This window comes from Leiobunum rupestre, chromosome 2 (assembly GCF_980474605.1).
Source record: "Leiobunum rupestre chromosome 2, qqLeiRupe1.1.hap1, whole genome shotgun sequence".
Lineage (NCBI taxonomy): Eukaryota > Metazoa > Arthropoda > Arachnida > Opiliones > Sclerosomatidae > Leiobunum > Leiobunum rupestre.
Genome location: NC_143385.1, coordinates 72,915,881 through 72,932,221, shown reverse-complemented (window position 1 = coordinate 72,932,221; position 16,341 = coordinate 72,915,881). Strand labels below are relative to the sequence as shown.

The 16,341-nt window shown below is 31.5% G+C and overlaps 1 protein-coding gene across 13 annotated transcripts in view; it reads right to left on the bottom strand.

The window, feature by feature from the left end:
- The window catches only part of LOC149958979 (CUGBP Elav-like family member 1), a 570,682-nt gene that overhangs the window by 142,376 nt on the left and 411,965 nt on the right, over positions 1 to 16,341 (bottom strand). The gene's annotated exons all lie outside the window — the stretch shown is intronic.

Below are 16,341 nucleotides of genomic sequence, written 5' to 3'. Positions count from 1 at the left end.
TGTTGCAATCCGCCATATTACTTTCTCAAAAACGCCAAACGTAATGTTTGACCCTATTACCGGTAGAGAGCAGCACCTTTGCTTATAAATATTAAAAAAAAGAAGGCTTATGGTGTCAGCCAAAATCCTTAGACACCAAAAAAGAGGGCAGCACTTTCTGGAGAGCATCCGTGACCTTTGGAGCCCATTGTTTTCAAATTATTTTTTGCGTCGTGATAAAAAAATAATTGGATTGCTCACGATTTTCTAAACATTAGGTACGGCGAGTGACGAATAAATTGTTCCTCAAAAAAACACATAAGGGGACTTTCCATAAATAATTAAATGTGAAATAAAATAAAATAAACACCAAAATACTTAAAAAAACAATTAAAAAATATAAATAAAATTAGTACCAATCGTCTTACATTTAGTCTATAAACTGTAATAAATAATTAATTTTAAAGTTTAATTTCAATATAGTTAGGCTTAAGCTTTAGTGGAAAAAGGTAAGACTCAAAAGCAGGTGTATACAACCAATTACTAAAAAAATAAAAAATAAAACATCGAAATTTATCTTCACGAAATCCTTCAAATTTTGTGTTAGGATGAAATTTTTCTCCATTATGCAAATTTAAAATTGGACAAAAATATTTTCTATTAAAGTTTAAATACTATCAAAAATGAGATATAAAAATTAGTTATATATTTAGTAATTTATCGAAAGCTGCATTGCGAAATATGGGGCCCTCATTAGTAAACCATAAGTACCATAGACATAAGTTTATTTTAAGTTTATTACTACTAGTCTGTTTCGCCAATGACTATAAATAAAAAATATAAATATGACAATTATTACTATAATATTACTATACTACAATATTATTACTAATCGTTGGAACTGTCAGGTAACGTTGCCAACCTTTAACAGAGCAGCCAAGACTTATTAATAGTTATAACGCTTTCAAATGTAATATTAACTCTTACTTTCGTTAAAATATTGAATTATAAAATGGAAATTTAAAATGATTAAATCGAAATTTAAAATGATTAAATCGAAATTTAAAATGATTAAATCGAAATTTAAAATTATTAAATCTGAATATAAAATTATTAAATCGGAATATAAAATTATTAAATCGGAATATAAAATTATTAAATCGGAATATAAAATTATTAAATCGGAATATAAAATTTATTAAATCAATATAAAATTATTAAATCGGAATATAAAATTATTAAATCGGAATATAAAATTATTAAATCGTTATATAAAATTATTAAATCGGAATATAAAATTATTAAACCGGAGTATAAAATTATTAAACCGGAGTATAAAATTATTAAACCGGAATATAAAATTATGAAACCGGAGTATAAAATTATTAAACCGGAGTATAAAATTATTAAATCTGAATTTAACATTATTAAATCGGAGTATAAAATTATTAAACTGGAGTATAAAATTATTAAATCGGAGTAAACAATATGAAATGGGAATTAAAAATTATGAAATAGAAACGTAAAGTTAACTATTATGAAAAGTATAGAAAATATCTCTTGCGAGGGAAAGATGCAGCTCATGTGAAGATAAATATTTCTATCGTAACAAATATATCGTGTACTTCTGCTATTACAAAGGCCAAGTTTACTTGAAAATAATTTCCAATTTCGCGTCCGTTATCGTTTTGCGCCATACTTATGGCCATTAAGTTGTAACTTATGGTAAAGCGCGTCTAAATTTCGAAGCAATTTAAATTTCAAATGGGCCAACACACAACACCAACGAATCAATAAAACTATAATTAAAACCCGAAAGAAAACTTTTCGGGGGCAGAATGGGTCGAATTTGAAACGGCCTCCAATAAGCTATTAAGCAAACGAGCGATGGTCCGAGTTTGGAAAAGGCAAACCCTCAATATTCCTTCTGACCTACAAAATTTCGCGTTCGATAAGTTGGATTTTTCATCAGTCAAAAATACAATAAAGGGGGGTTGTTGCTCTAAAGGGTCAGCGTTTCCAGGTTGACCCCCGGTGGCTCAAATGGGGATAAAAATTGCTTTTTTTTATAGGAAGCAGCTTATTTTATCTAGTTTAATATTAAAGAATATGGGTAGAAACTCGAATTTCATAATTTTACATAATATTTGATATATATTTCATAATCTTACATAATATTTGATATATATTTCATAATTTTACATAATATTTGATATATATTTCATAATTTTACATAATATTTGATATATATTTCATAATTTTACATAATATTTGATATATATTTCATAATTTTACATAATATTTGATATATATTTCATAATTTTACATAATATTTGATATATATTTCATAATTTTACATAATATTTGATATATATTTCATAATTTTACATAATATTTGATATATATTTCATAATTTTACATATTTGATATATATTTCATAATTTTACATAATATTTGATATATATTTCATAATTTTACATATTTGATATATATTTCATAATTTTACATAATATTTGATATATATTTCATAATTTTACATAATATTTGATATATATTTCATAATCTTACATAATATTTGATGGGCTTAATTTCATTAATCATAATATTTGATATATATTTCATAATTTTACATAATATTTGATATATATTTCATAATTTTACATAATATTTGATATATATTTCATAATTTTACATAATATTTGATATATATTTCATAATTTTACATATTTGATATATATTTCATAATTTTACATAATATTTGATATATATTTCATAATTTTACATATTTGATATATATTTCATAATTTTACATAATATTTTATATATATTTCATAATTTTACATAATATTTGATATATATTTCATAATCTTACATAATATTTGATATATATTTCATAATTTTACATAATATTTTATATATATTTCATAATCTTACGTAATATTTGATATATATTTCATAATTTTACATAATATTTGATATATATTTCATAATCTTATATAATATTTGATATATATTTCATAATTTTACATAATATTTTATATATATTTCATAATCTTACGTAATATTTGATATATATTTCATAATTTTACATAATATTTTATATATATTTCATAATCTTACGTAATATTTGATATATATTTCATAATTTTACATAATATTTGATATATATTTCATAATCTTACGTAATATTTGATATATATTTAATTATTTTATGATGATATATATAAAATTATTAATAATAACAAATATTTAGATCAAAATTTTGCTTTTCGAAAACATCTAAATTTTAAAAGATAACCCAATTTGGCAGTAAAACCGACCATCTGGCAACTCTGAAAGTGGGAGGGGGTCGTACTACCGCCCCCCCCTCGTTTCCGGGTCAAGGAGGCCAACAACGGAAGGTTTCACCTTTATTGGTCTAAGGTTCCAGCGCTCCCAAAAATGGTCCGAGATTACCCTAAAAACACCTGCGCGAAAAGTTCCTCCAATTTCCATCACCTGAGAATCATCCGCCAAAAAGCTCAGCGTTTCAACTTTTACGACGAAAAAAGGCGGTAAAAATTTAACCAAAATCCGATGCAAATTCCGACCTCTTTCGGAAGTATAAAAATTCCTTGTGTAAGCATTATAAATTTCTACCGAGTAATCAGAAACGGCGAGTGTAAAAATTACATACGAGCCGAGAATTTCTAAAATAAAACGGAAACTAAACACAAAAGAGCGGATTTCAATCTAATAATACCATAAGTTAATAAAAACGTTTCGCGTAAGTGTGTTATGTTCCCGTCTTAAAGGCCGACTACATATTTATTCGGTTTACTCTGTTTATCACTGGTAGTCGGCTGCTTGCATAGCATACGTGTCTTGCAGCGAGCCAGCTTCCAGTGAAAGACAGAGTAAACCGAATAACTATGTAGTCGGCCTTTAAGCATGTTTATTCAGTACTAAGAGTCATTTGTAATTTTTTTTGAATTAAGATGGAATTTTTTTATACATTTGTAATTTTTTTTATTATGTAGGAATTTGTTTTTATTTAATCAAAATTTTTTATTTAATCGCAATTTTTGATTTAATCACAATTTTTTTATTTAATCGCATTTTTTTTATTTAATCAGATTTTTTTAAATTTATAGATTTTTAAGCAATTAATGACAATTAAGAGCCTAATTTTCATTTAGAATCTTATATAATTTAAAACTAAATGAAGTCTTAATTACAATCATTATTTATTATTTTAGTTTGGGCAGATTTGTTTCGTAATTTAGTTGGGTCAGATTTGTTTCGTATTTTAATTAACAAAAGTATTTATTCTCATTATTTCATTCCTTCATTGAAATAACTTAATTTATATCAATTATGTTTCAAAAATTGTTTGTTAAACTGATTCAAATCCGATATTAAGTCAATTTAACGTAACTCAAATCACAGCCTACGTTTCAATATTTGACTTACAACAACTTTTCAAATTTCTGTTAATTATTTGAATAAACTAAAAAACAATGTTAATTAGAAACTTTCCCATTTTCTGTTAATTATTTGAATAAATTGAAAAAGAAACGTTATTAATAAACCTTTCTAGTTTCGGTTAATCATTTAAATTAAAAATGAGTAGGGTAATTAAAAAATATATATCGATAAAACAATATTAAACCTTCCAAATTTCGTTGAAATCAAGGACTTTTAAAAGCAGACATTATCTTGAAAAATGTTTTTACACTCTCACCGCGTGATATGGCGTCTAGAATTATCCCAATGTTTAAAATACGATCTTTATTTTTTATAAATCCCCAAGATAACCTAGTTTTTTTCTCCATCCCATTCGATGAAGAAGGGCTCTAAATATATGATTTTTTCCATTATTTGGGGGGTATCTGGGGCGGGTGGGGGTATCAAGGGGGTTCGTACAAAATGGATCGTATCTGCGTGTTTCGATGGGCGGCGGGGGGAGATGGACTGAAAATGGTTTTCATTTTCAAGAATCTCTCAAAAATGATTTATTACTTCGGGGAATCTAATGTCTTTTCGGCGATGGCCCAATGAACCCGGGCGCGCGCAAGGAATTATTGGAAAGAATTCTCAATTGTCAGTTTGGGAAATCCCACCCCTTCCCCCTCCCTTCCCCCCGCGTATCTCCTTTTGTCTCAATCTTTTGTTTTGCCAGTTGAAGAAACTGCGCAGCCGGAAAATAACTTCATTGCACAATCACTCATTTATTTTTAGATATTTTTCTTTATTTTTTTTTATGTCCGGAGCGTTGTGGATAACGGCCGAACTATACTCTGATAAAGGGATAAGTTTTATCAATTTTTCAGGGTTCATATAGACGATTTCCGGGGTTTTTCCAGGTTTTTCCACGGATATTTCAGTGATTTTTCCAGATTTTCTCACGGGTATTTCCCAGATTTTACCATGTTTTCTCAAGTATATTTCCCAGATTTTTCCAGGTTTTCCTACGAATATTTTCTACATATATCAATGTTTTCCCATGGATATTCCCCTGATTTTTCCTGGTTTTCCCACGGGTATTTCCCAGATTTTCCCATGTTCTCTCAAGTATATTTCCCAGATTTTTCCAGGTTTTCCTACGAATATTTTCTACATATATCAATGTTTTCCCACGGATATTCCCCTGATTTTTCCTGGTTTTCCCACGGGTATTTCCCAGATTTTCCCAGGTTCTCTCAAGTATATTTCCCAGATTTTCCCAGGTTCTCTCAAGTATATTTCCCAGATTTTTCCAGGTTTTCCTACGAATATTTTCTACATATATCAATGTTTTCCCACGGATATTCCCCTGATTTTTCCTGGTTTTCCCACGGGTATTTCCCAGATTTTCCCATGTTCTCTCAAGGATATTTCCCAGATTTTACCATGTTTTCTCAAGTATATTTCCCAGATTTTTCCAGGTTTTCCTACGAATATTTTCTACATATATCAATGTTTTCCCATGGATATTCCCCTGATTTTTCCTGGTTTTCCCACGGGTATTTCCCAGATTTTCCCATGTTCTCTCAAGTATATTTCCCAGATTTTTCCAGGTTTTCCTACGAATATTTTCTACATATATCAATGTTTTCCCACGGATATTCCCCTGATTTTTCCTGGTTTTCCCACGGGTATTTCCCAGATTTTCCCAGGTTCTGTCAAGTATATTTCCCAGATTTTTCCAGGTTTTCCTACGAATATTTTCTACATATATCAATGTTTTCCCACGGATATTCCCCTGATTTTTCCTGGTTTTCCCACGGGTATTTCCCAGATTTTCCCATGTTCTCTCAAGGATATTTCCCAGATTTTTCAATGATTCCCCATGCATTTTTCACTGATTTTTATAGGTTTTCCTTGATTTTTCCTTGTTTTTCCGTGGATATTTCCAGGTCTGCATAAGCCTTGTTTATGGTTTTCATAGTTGAATTCACAGCCAAACGTGTATATCGGAAAGCTTATATATATTCAGACTGACGGTCAGGGTGTAGAGGGTTTTCGTTGATTATTATTATAATATGACGCCATCTATCTAGTGGGACTGTTGGTTAAATTTAAAATCGTAATTAAAATTAAAAAATAAGTTTTCTTTTAAAAATTAATATAACAATATTATTATGGCGTTTTCTCGCTATGCTCGGTTTGACGAATTTAAATGGGGACTTAAGCGCCGGACTATATTTTGCCTTTTGAAAAACTTGTTTATTTAAGTTTCTGTTTGATTCATGCGGTGCGTTTAATAAGAGACGATTAACCACCCCATCTAGTGGGTAAAAAATGCCCTACCGGAAATTTCTCAGTAACATCTATCTAAAAGTATTCAATATTTAGCTCACGTGATGTTTCATACGGTTACTGGAGAAACAGATTATTAGTAAAAAGCCTAGCGCTAAGAAAACTCGACGTGTCACACTTATGCCTTTGTTTCTTATGGTTTTACTAGAAACAAAACTAGCGTTGGAAGAATAGTAGGTGGAACACTTACCCCTTTATTATTATAGTTTTACTAGAAATAAAACTAGCGTTGGGAGAAAAGGATGTGTCACACTTACGCCTAAGTTACTTATGGTTATAATAGTAAAAAAATAACCTAGCGTTGGGAGAATAGGAGGTGTCACACTTACGCCTAAGTTACTTACGGTTATAATAGTAAAAAATAACCTAGCGTTGGGAGAATAGGATGTGTCACACTTACGCCTATGTTACTTATGGTTTACTTTGATCTATATTTCGTCTTACGGTTTGGCAAAATTACAAGCGATTAAATTATTTTAATAGCTCTTCGCGGTTAGTATGTATTTAAACTTTTCCATTAAAGTTAATGGTTCAATTTTAAATTTGCATATTGCGAAAATTTTCTTAATGTAAAATTCCTTTCAAGGTAAAAATTCGTCTTGAAAGCCTACAAATGGGTCCTATTTGCACAAACAATTAGTTGAATTGGCTTGCGGCTTAATAGGCAATTGGTGCAGAGTAGCTAGCTAATCTACGAAATTCTACGGGCTTCATTTTCTGTATGAACCCCGCGGTTTACGCTTATAATCGCGGTTTTCACCTCAATGGGGAGGTTAAGTTTCCTTACATTACGTCGAGGCACCGATAGTGTTCGTACAGGGACAAAATAAAGTCGGGGTCGGGGTCGGGGTCGGGGTGGGTCTAACCCCGCGAAAAACAGGTCGGGGTCGGGGTCGGGGTCGGGGATGGAAAATTCTTTGAGTTTATTATGAATAGAAAAATTATAAAAATAACCCAATTTTACTGAGCCTAGAGGTCTATAGCTTAGGCAATTGTTTAAGTAAGTTGTTTCATAAATTCACAAGTTATTTACAAACGTTGTAACTCCTTAGCTGAGACTGAGAGAGCCCGAAACAACGGAAATTATGAAAGTGAAACTAAAATTTAAAAAAGCTACTCAAGTCGGAGTTAAGCGTCGAGCGAGAACTACTTCAGCGGCATCAGCCGAAGGTCATTCGGATCATTCTATTGTCGCCCACGAAAAAAGGGAGAAAAGGAATCTATATATTTTATATATTTTTAGGATTTTAGCGGGGTGCGTTGGCGCGAAAATTTAAAATTACACTACAATAACATAACCCCGAAAAATGGAAAACCCCGACTTAGTTTGCGACAGTCGGGGTCGGGGTCGGGGTCCCCGTACGAACACTAGGCACCGAGCTCCTTGAGGCGACCTGTTTGCCTGAATTTATTATTGTCCATGTTCTTGGCTTCCTATTGGCTAATTTACATCGGTTCAGAGAGTAACTTGTCCATATTTATCGACAGCGCACACCTATCTAATTGGAATGGAGTCTCTAAACCCAACGGTTCCCGAGATAGTTTTTGAATGACCTTGAGGACATGGTTCAAGGTCATTGGTGTTTGGTTTCATCTAATGACCCCATGCGAGAGCTATACGATATAAAAATATCAAATTACTAGGAATAATAGCTTTCCAATTATTAACTCTGGATCGTTTTGCTGTGGACATCCTGCCCTGTGGTGCCCTGTATAATATAATTTATATATTTATTTATATATTACAGGGTTGCCACAAAATTTTCAGATTCAAATTCCCCGACTATTCTCGGTATTTCCTGACCATTTAAAGAGATTTTCCATGACTTTTTAGGGCTAAAAGTTTTATTTTATATTTTACTTGCATCAGAAATTAATAAATTTAAATGATTTGATTGGACTTATATTTCAGTAAAAGGGTTATTGCAATGTTGAAAAAATTTACCAAACTTTCAAGGAAATAAATGATAATCATAGAATTTGTTATAAATCTAGAGTAAATTTACCTTCAAAAAGTGACAAGATCAAATTGAATTCCTTGACTTTATACAAATTCTTAAATTCCCTGAATTTTCCCTGTATTATAATATATTATTATGATTGTATTTATTACAGAATGACTACGTTGAAAAGATTTTTGGCTCCCACCGGTTTTAAATTAAACTAAAATGCACAAGGAGAGTCATTCTGCCAAAGTACAAATTATTGTTCTTAGACGTTATCCCTAGACGTTTCATAGCCGCGGGCTTAGCCTCTTCTAATGTTAAAATCGGCGTTTAAGTTTGCTGTCGAAACCCTGAAACCGCTGTAATATCTTCGGGATGTGGCTGACGTTCTAATATGCAAATCAGCGCTGCGGGAAATCTAATCTAATGATGATTTTAAGTTAATGCCATCGCGATTCGCCTATTTGACCGAAGCCGATAACGTCGAAGAGATGGGCCGATACCACACATAAACAATACCAAAAGTAACATAACCACGTTTCTAATTTTGCCTCTTTAAGAACTTAACTCCTAAATAAGCTTATTTTAGAAATTAAAATATGTAGAATACCATAAGTAACATAATGAGGTTTAAGTTCTGCAAAATTCAAAATAAAATTAGAAGTTATGTTATGTTACTTATGGTATTCTACATAGTTTAAATTGTGAAAATTGCCAAATTAGGATGGATGTTAAGTTACTTATGGTATTTTAAATGGTTTAAATTTTTTAAATACTGAAAATTGCCAAATTAGAAGGGATGTTAAGTTACTTACGGTATTTTAAATGGTTTCAATTCTGAAAGATGCCAAATTAGGAGGGATATTATGTTACTTATGATATTCTACATAGTTTAGATTATGAAAGATGCAAAATTAGGAGGAATGTTATGTTACTTATGGTATTCTACATAGTTTAGATTATGAACAATGCAAAATAAGGGGCTATGTACAATACTACAAGTAACATAATAAAGCCCCTAATTTTGCCTCTTTCAGAAATTAAACTAGGCGCAACACCAAAATTAAATTAATTGAGTGACAAAGGGTTTGTCGATGTCACACTTGCGGTATTATTATTACTTTTGACAAAAAAGAATATTTTCCGTTTAAAGTTTTGGAATTCCTGTCATACCCTGATCTTTTTTTAAAAATTCTTTAAACTGTCTTTTTCACACTTATGTCATTATCTTATTTTTAATAACGCGATTTCATTTTTAAGTGTTTCAAATTCCTATCATATCCTAATTAATCAAAATTTGAAACTATCATTCTTCGAATTGCTATATTGTCACTGTCCCACTTGCACGTGCTAATGTTACTTTTGATAATATTTTTTGAAGCTTTTTGGATTTCTGTAATACCCGGATTATATTGAAAAAATTCAAATGTTAATTTTGATAACACGAAATAGTTTTCAATTAAATTTAGAAATTATGTCAAACCCCGATTATATTTGAAAAATTCAAACGAAAGCTACGAATTTTATTTTATGTAAAATATTTCCAAAAATCACGAGTCATTTATTTAAATTACCAAAACCGGCAAATCTTACGTCAAAGTGTTAAACAGTACTTTATAAATGCCAGGAAGTATTTTTAAAGTCAGATAATGGAGTATTTTAGCTTGATTTATTGGAACCTGAGAATAGTCTTTTTTTTCTCGGGGAATTTTTAAGTTTCTTAAAAATTCCTTCTTTGGATATGAAGTTCCTATTATGATGGAAAAATGTTGGAGTGGAGCCCCTTTGATATACGCAGCCCTGTCGCGCGCCTGTGCTTGGCAGATAAGCCGAACCCTTTTTACCCCGTTTTTGCACCGATATGTTTGGGTGTAAAAAAGCTATAAAATGATCGAAAAATTGTTCCGAGATTCATTGCTTTTCCGCTGAGACTCTTCTCAATTTATATCAAAAAAATATATATAAAACTTGAGAAAAAATATACCTGTACTCTAATGCCCAGCAAGAAAAAATTCTAGCAATGAAGCATAAATTTTCATTTGCTTCTCACTAAGCCTAACGTACAAGGCTTAACTGACACCGAAGAACTGTATGGGCAGCTTTTATTATATATAGCTAAAAAGTACCTCTCATTTTTTAGGAGGAGAACGTCTTGCGAAGAAATTTATGACCAGTTAGAAAAACTCTGAGACTAACATGTTATAAATGGCTTATAAAAAGAAATCACGACAAAATGACGTCACGATGGTCTTTTATGGGACCACCGCCAGAGGGAGAGCGCGGTTTTTATTTTTATGGGCCATACTTGACCAGATTTAAAAATTAGATCTATATATGGTCAGTTTTATATGAGGTTTTTTTTCGTTTTGATAATACATCTTTTTAGTTTAATATAAATGTCAGTTTAAAAATATAACTTGAAATTGTGAAATAATAATGAATCTTTTTGAGACTAAGACTATAAAACCTCGTGAAGTTCCAGTATAAAAAGCTAACTGTGGTTTACTATAGGAGGTTCTAAATAATGTTTTATTATACGCCTCATCTGAAATGGGTATGAGGAGTCAAACACTTTTGTGCACCTGGGATATTTTAAGAACAAACTTCTGTTGAATTTTGCGATTCCAACTATCTAAAGGTTTTGTACAGTTTTTTTACAGAGTTATTCTATAGAGTACTTTTAGAAGTATGAGCTATTCTAAAGGTATTCTATAGAGTTATTTTATTTAATATTTTTAGAAAAATTAGCTATTCTAAAAGTTATTCTATAGTTATTTTATATAATATTTTTCGAAAAATAACAAATTCTTAAGGTATTCTATAGAGTTATTTTATATAATATTTTTAGAAAAATGAACCATTCTAAGGGTATTCTATAGATTTTCTATAGTATAAGTTTATAAAATATTTTTTAGAAAAATTGTCGATACTAAAGGTATTATATAGATTTTTTAAAGAATTAGTTTATAAAATATTTTTTAGAAAAATGATCTACTCTAAAGGTAGTCTATAGATTTTTATAGAGAAAGTGTATAGAACATTTTTGGAAAAATGATCTATTTTAAAAGAATTTTATAGGTGTTTTACGTTTGAGTATTAACCTAGTCTAGCTAGATGGTCCATAGAAAAAATATAGTTTTCTAAATGTTTCCCTCAGAAAATGTTTGAACGACTTTCAGCCGTTATTTCCATCTGTAATTATATGCCGGTTACATAACCAAAATGCAGGTTTGTTGGTCGACGCTCGTTTAACGTTCTAAATATCTTAGACAGACTAAGAAAAAGGTTCGGTGTGAATTGATGGGCAACAACGTACCAAAAATAAACCACTGAATCCTATTGTTCTATCGCGAACAATGCTCAAACTAAATCTCGAACGAACTCGGCACTAGCGAAAGGAGGAATCGAGCCAATTCAACACAACTACAACATCAAAAGAGAATGCATTCAGGGGAGAGAAGAATTTACGGGTTGCGCCATGTTCGCTTCATGATTCACGGAAGAAAGGACACGCCCCTTCCCCTTTTCTGGGCGTAATCTTTCTCCCCTTTCTCCCGGTAAAGGGGGGAAGGCACTGCGGTATGATGGCAGGCTCTTAAACCACGCCCCTCCGCCTTTTGGGCGTAATATTTTCCACTTTCTCCCAATTAAATTGGGGAAGGCACTGCGGCATGATGGCAGGCTCTTAAACCACGCCCCTCCGCCTTTTGGGCGTAATATTTTCCACTTTCTCCCAATTAAAGGGGGGAAGGCACTGCGGTATGATGGCAGGCTCTTAAACCACGCCCCTCCGCCTTTTGGGCGTAATATTTTCCAATTTCTCCCAATAAAAGGGGGGAAGGCACTGCGGTATGATAGCAGGCTCTTTAACCACGCCCCTATGCCTTTCTAGGCATAATTGAGGTTAACGGTAATAGTTAGTGTAGGGAGCTGTTGGCTCGCGTGGCATGAAGGGCTTGCCACCACCCTCCTACGTATTGTAACCCGGCCACCTGAATTAATGGCTTTAAAAGTCACTTGATGACTTAGGCCTATGGTGGTGCCTTGGGTATTAGCCTAGCTGATTATTATTATTATTATTATTATTTTCCCCACTTTCTTCCGATATGGGGTCAGAGATGGGCACTTTTTTGCCTATCTATCTTTTTACCTATCAAAATCATCAAGATGGCGCCAATATCACTATCACAATCAATTTTTTTATTAAACCCCGCAACGTATAAATATTATTTTAAAATCAAAGATGAGTAACTTTTCTCGAAAAATTTTATTCCTCTCAAATGTTTTAATATGACGCCACTATCACTATTCCGATAAATTTCTATCAATAAAAATCCATGGAACCACAAGCAATCAATTTGTATAAATGTTTTGGTTAAAAATCGTATCAAAATTGATAGAATTATCAAAAAACTATCAGATTCAAAAAAGATATGATAGTGTCCATCTTGGTATGGGGGAAAACACCCCCTATGATGGTAGGCTCTTTAACCACGCCCCTCCCCATTTCTAGGCTTAATCTTACCTCCTTCCGGGAATCACGGATAGAGATATTATAGTTGCCCATACACGTTCTCTATTATCATGAATATATTCTTGCTGTATAGCCACTCTTTCCCTTCCGAGAAACTTTGAGATTGACTATAAACAAGGGGCCAGCAAAGTATCAGTTCCGTTTAAGGCCCCCCCTGCCGGTTACGGGGTTTAAAAAAAGCCTTGGACGCAAAAGTGCAGAGACTGACGATTATGCTTGGCTTCTCGTCTCAAAAGAGGCCTTGTTAATGTATCCGATATCACTTATTTTAGGGACGATCTTTAAAACATTATCTTTGGCAGGCCACAAGATTAAAAAGCCGCTCTTCGACAAAGTAGCGAAAAATTTTAATTTAGTAAACATTTCGTGTCAGCAAGGACTTTTAATGATCGCTAATTATGTTTTGGTTATTTTCAATTGTCGTCTCGCAGCAAGAGGTGCCGGGGTCGATCCCAGCTTGTGGCACTGGGTGAAAACTATAGGAACAAATCCTTCCGCGTTGAGTTTGCAAGTTCTCATCGCACTGGTTTAAAGGGTTTTCCCCCGAGTTCTTCGGTTACCCCTTTCCATAAAAACTTGTTGAGGTTAACGTTAATAGTAAGTGTAGGGAGCTGTTGGTTCGCGTGGCTTGAAGGGCTTGCTACCACCCTCCTACGCATTGTAACCCAACCAGCTGAACCAATGGCATTATAAGTTGCTAGACGACATGGGCTTTCGGTATTAGCCTAGCTGATTATTATTAAGTTCGTTTAACGTACGAAAGAGGGCTTAAATACTTAATTTTCGGTTTTACATGGTTGCCACATTGTTTGCAGATTCAAATTCCCTGATTTCCCTGACGTGTGGCAACCCTGTTTTATGTATTGTTTTCTGACGCAATAAATAACGCTACAGTTCTTCAAAATAGTTAAATTTTACCATTCATTGCTGTACAAAGTTTGATAAGATTCTGTAATGTAAATATTTTATTTCGTACTAAATATAGAATAATTTTTTTCAAATTTAATAATAGCCCTAAAAGTTACGAACAAAATTTTACGAATACAAAAATTATGTCCAAAATTGTTCAGATCCATATTCGACTTAGATCGATAATTGCAATGCAATATGGCAAAATCCGAAATAATCTACGAATATTCTTACATTAGGCTGTGTGTTTAATTAGCTTCAATTTGAAATTTATATTTAGGATATCCATAAAGCAGAACCCGTGGAATTCAACCAAATATAAACTTTATATTTTACGTGGATTTTAAACAATTTGGGTCAAGACCCAGTTTATATTAGCTAGTGCTCGGAATTATTTATTCATTATCCACAAATTTTCCGATTTATTTAAAAAACGTTGGTAAAAAGAATATCATTTTAACTTATTTAATTATGTTTTTACGCAACCAAGCATTTATTTGAATAAAAGTGTCTTTTATTTAAATAATTGTTTGTTTTATTTAAATAATAGGCTTATTCACTTTCGATTATTTAAATATTTTACAATTTTTATTCAACTATTGGTTATTTAAATAAATATTATTTAAATATAGCCGAGCTTATTTTATTCATGGATAAAAATTAATCGAAATTAAAGCACTAATATTAGCCTTAATAAATCATTTAATCTTATTTTTAGTATATTTCTGTTATTCGATTATCATTACTTTAGATATAAATCTAAAAACCTCTTCTGAAAATGTTTTTTTTACCCAATAATAATAATTAGCTAGGCAGTACGTTTGTCCCAAATCATCAAGCGACTTTTAATGCCTTTAATTCAGGTGTCCGTTTTACAACGCGTAGGAGGGTTGTGGCAAGCCCTTCATGTCACGCGAGCCAACAGCTCCCTACACTTACTATTACCGTTAACCCCAGCGAGTGTTTACGGATAGGGTAAAGCTAATAACTCGAGGAAAAAAGTAATGATCGAAATAACTCTAAAACGATCTCCCTAAATCTAATTTCACGTCGAAACCTACATAAGGTTAAACTGTCCTAGCTTTATCCGTAAAATAACAAAATTATTCTATTCCATGTAGCATTCAGCAGCCAAAAACAGTTTCGTAGTGAAAATAAACGTAACTTTAATTGAAGAATCCGTCACACAACACCAACAAATTTAATTTCGTTGCGTGAAAAAACAAAAACTATATAAATTGATTCAGACCCAACCTCGTATTTGGCCAAAAGGCAATCTAAGTTCTTTACGTTACTGGGGGGTCGCGGATGGGGGGGGGGGGTAGAAAGAAGATGAAATTGCCGGCGATTGTCTTAACGGTCAAAAATAGTTCCTCAGCCCACCTTTGGGGGGAAGTTCTTTTATATTTTTGCGCTACCTTTGAAGAAAGTTATCGCTATTAGGGTGCCCAACTTTCTTCTCTCTGGCAGATAAGGGGCCGGTCACAAAATCTCGACACTACCCTTTCACTAGTAACGGAGAGTATCAAAACACGCTAGCATAAACTCTATGTCTTATTCAACTTGTTAAAAAGTTCCACGCGCGTCTTGATATTTTAGCGTAAACAGGCTCGAGCGATTTCGCGCGTGCTCCATGAAATAAAAAAAATGCGGGTAAAATATTAAAGAGCGCGTGGAACAAGACGCGAAGAATTTATGCTAGCGCCTATTTCAAAGACCCCACAGCGCTTATAATTTACGCAAAATTTTAAATTGTTGAAATTAAAAATTGTTAAATTAAATTAAATTAAAAATTGTTAAATTAAATTAAAACTTGTTTAATTAAATGAATTGAAAATTTGTTAAATTAAATGAAAATTTGTTAAATTAACTTAAATTAAAAATTGTTAAATTAAATTAAATTAAATCAAAAATTGTTATATTAAATCAAAAATTGTTATATGAAATCAAAAATTGTTAAATTAAATTAAATTAAATTAAAAATAGTTATATTAAATCAAAAATTGTTAAATTAAATTAAATTAAATTAAAAATAGTTATATTAAATCAAAAATTGTTAAATTAAATTAAATTAAATCAAAAATTGTTTAATTAAATTAAATTAAATCAAAAATTGTTATATTAAATCAAAAATAGTTATATTAAATCAAAAACTGTTAAATTAAATTAAATTAAATTAAAAATAGTTATATT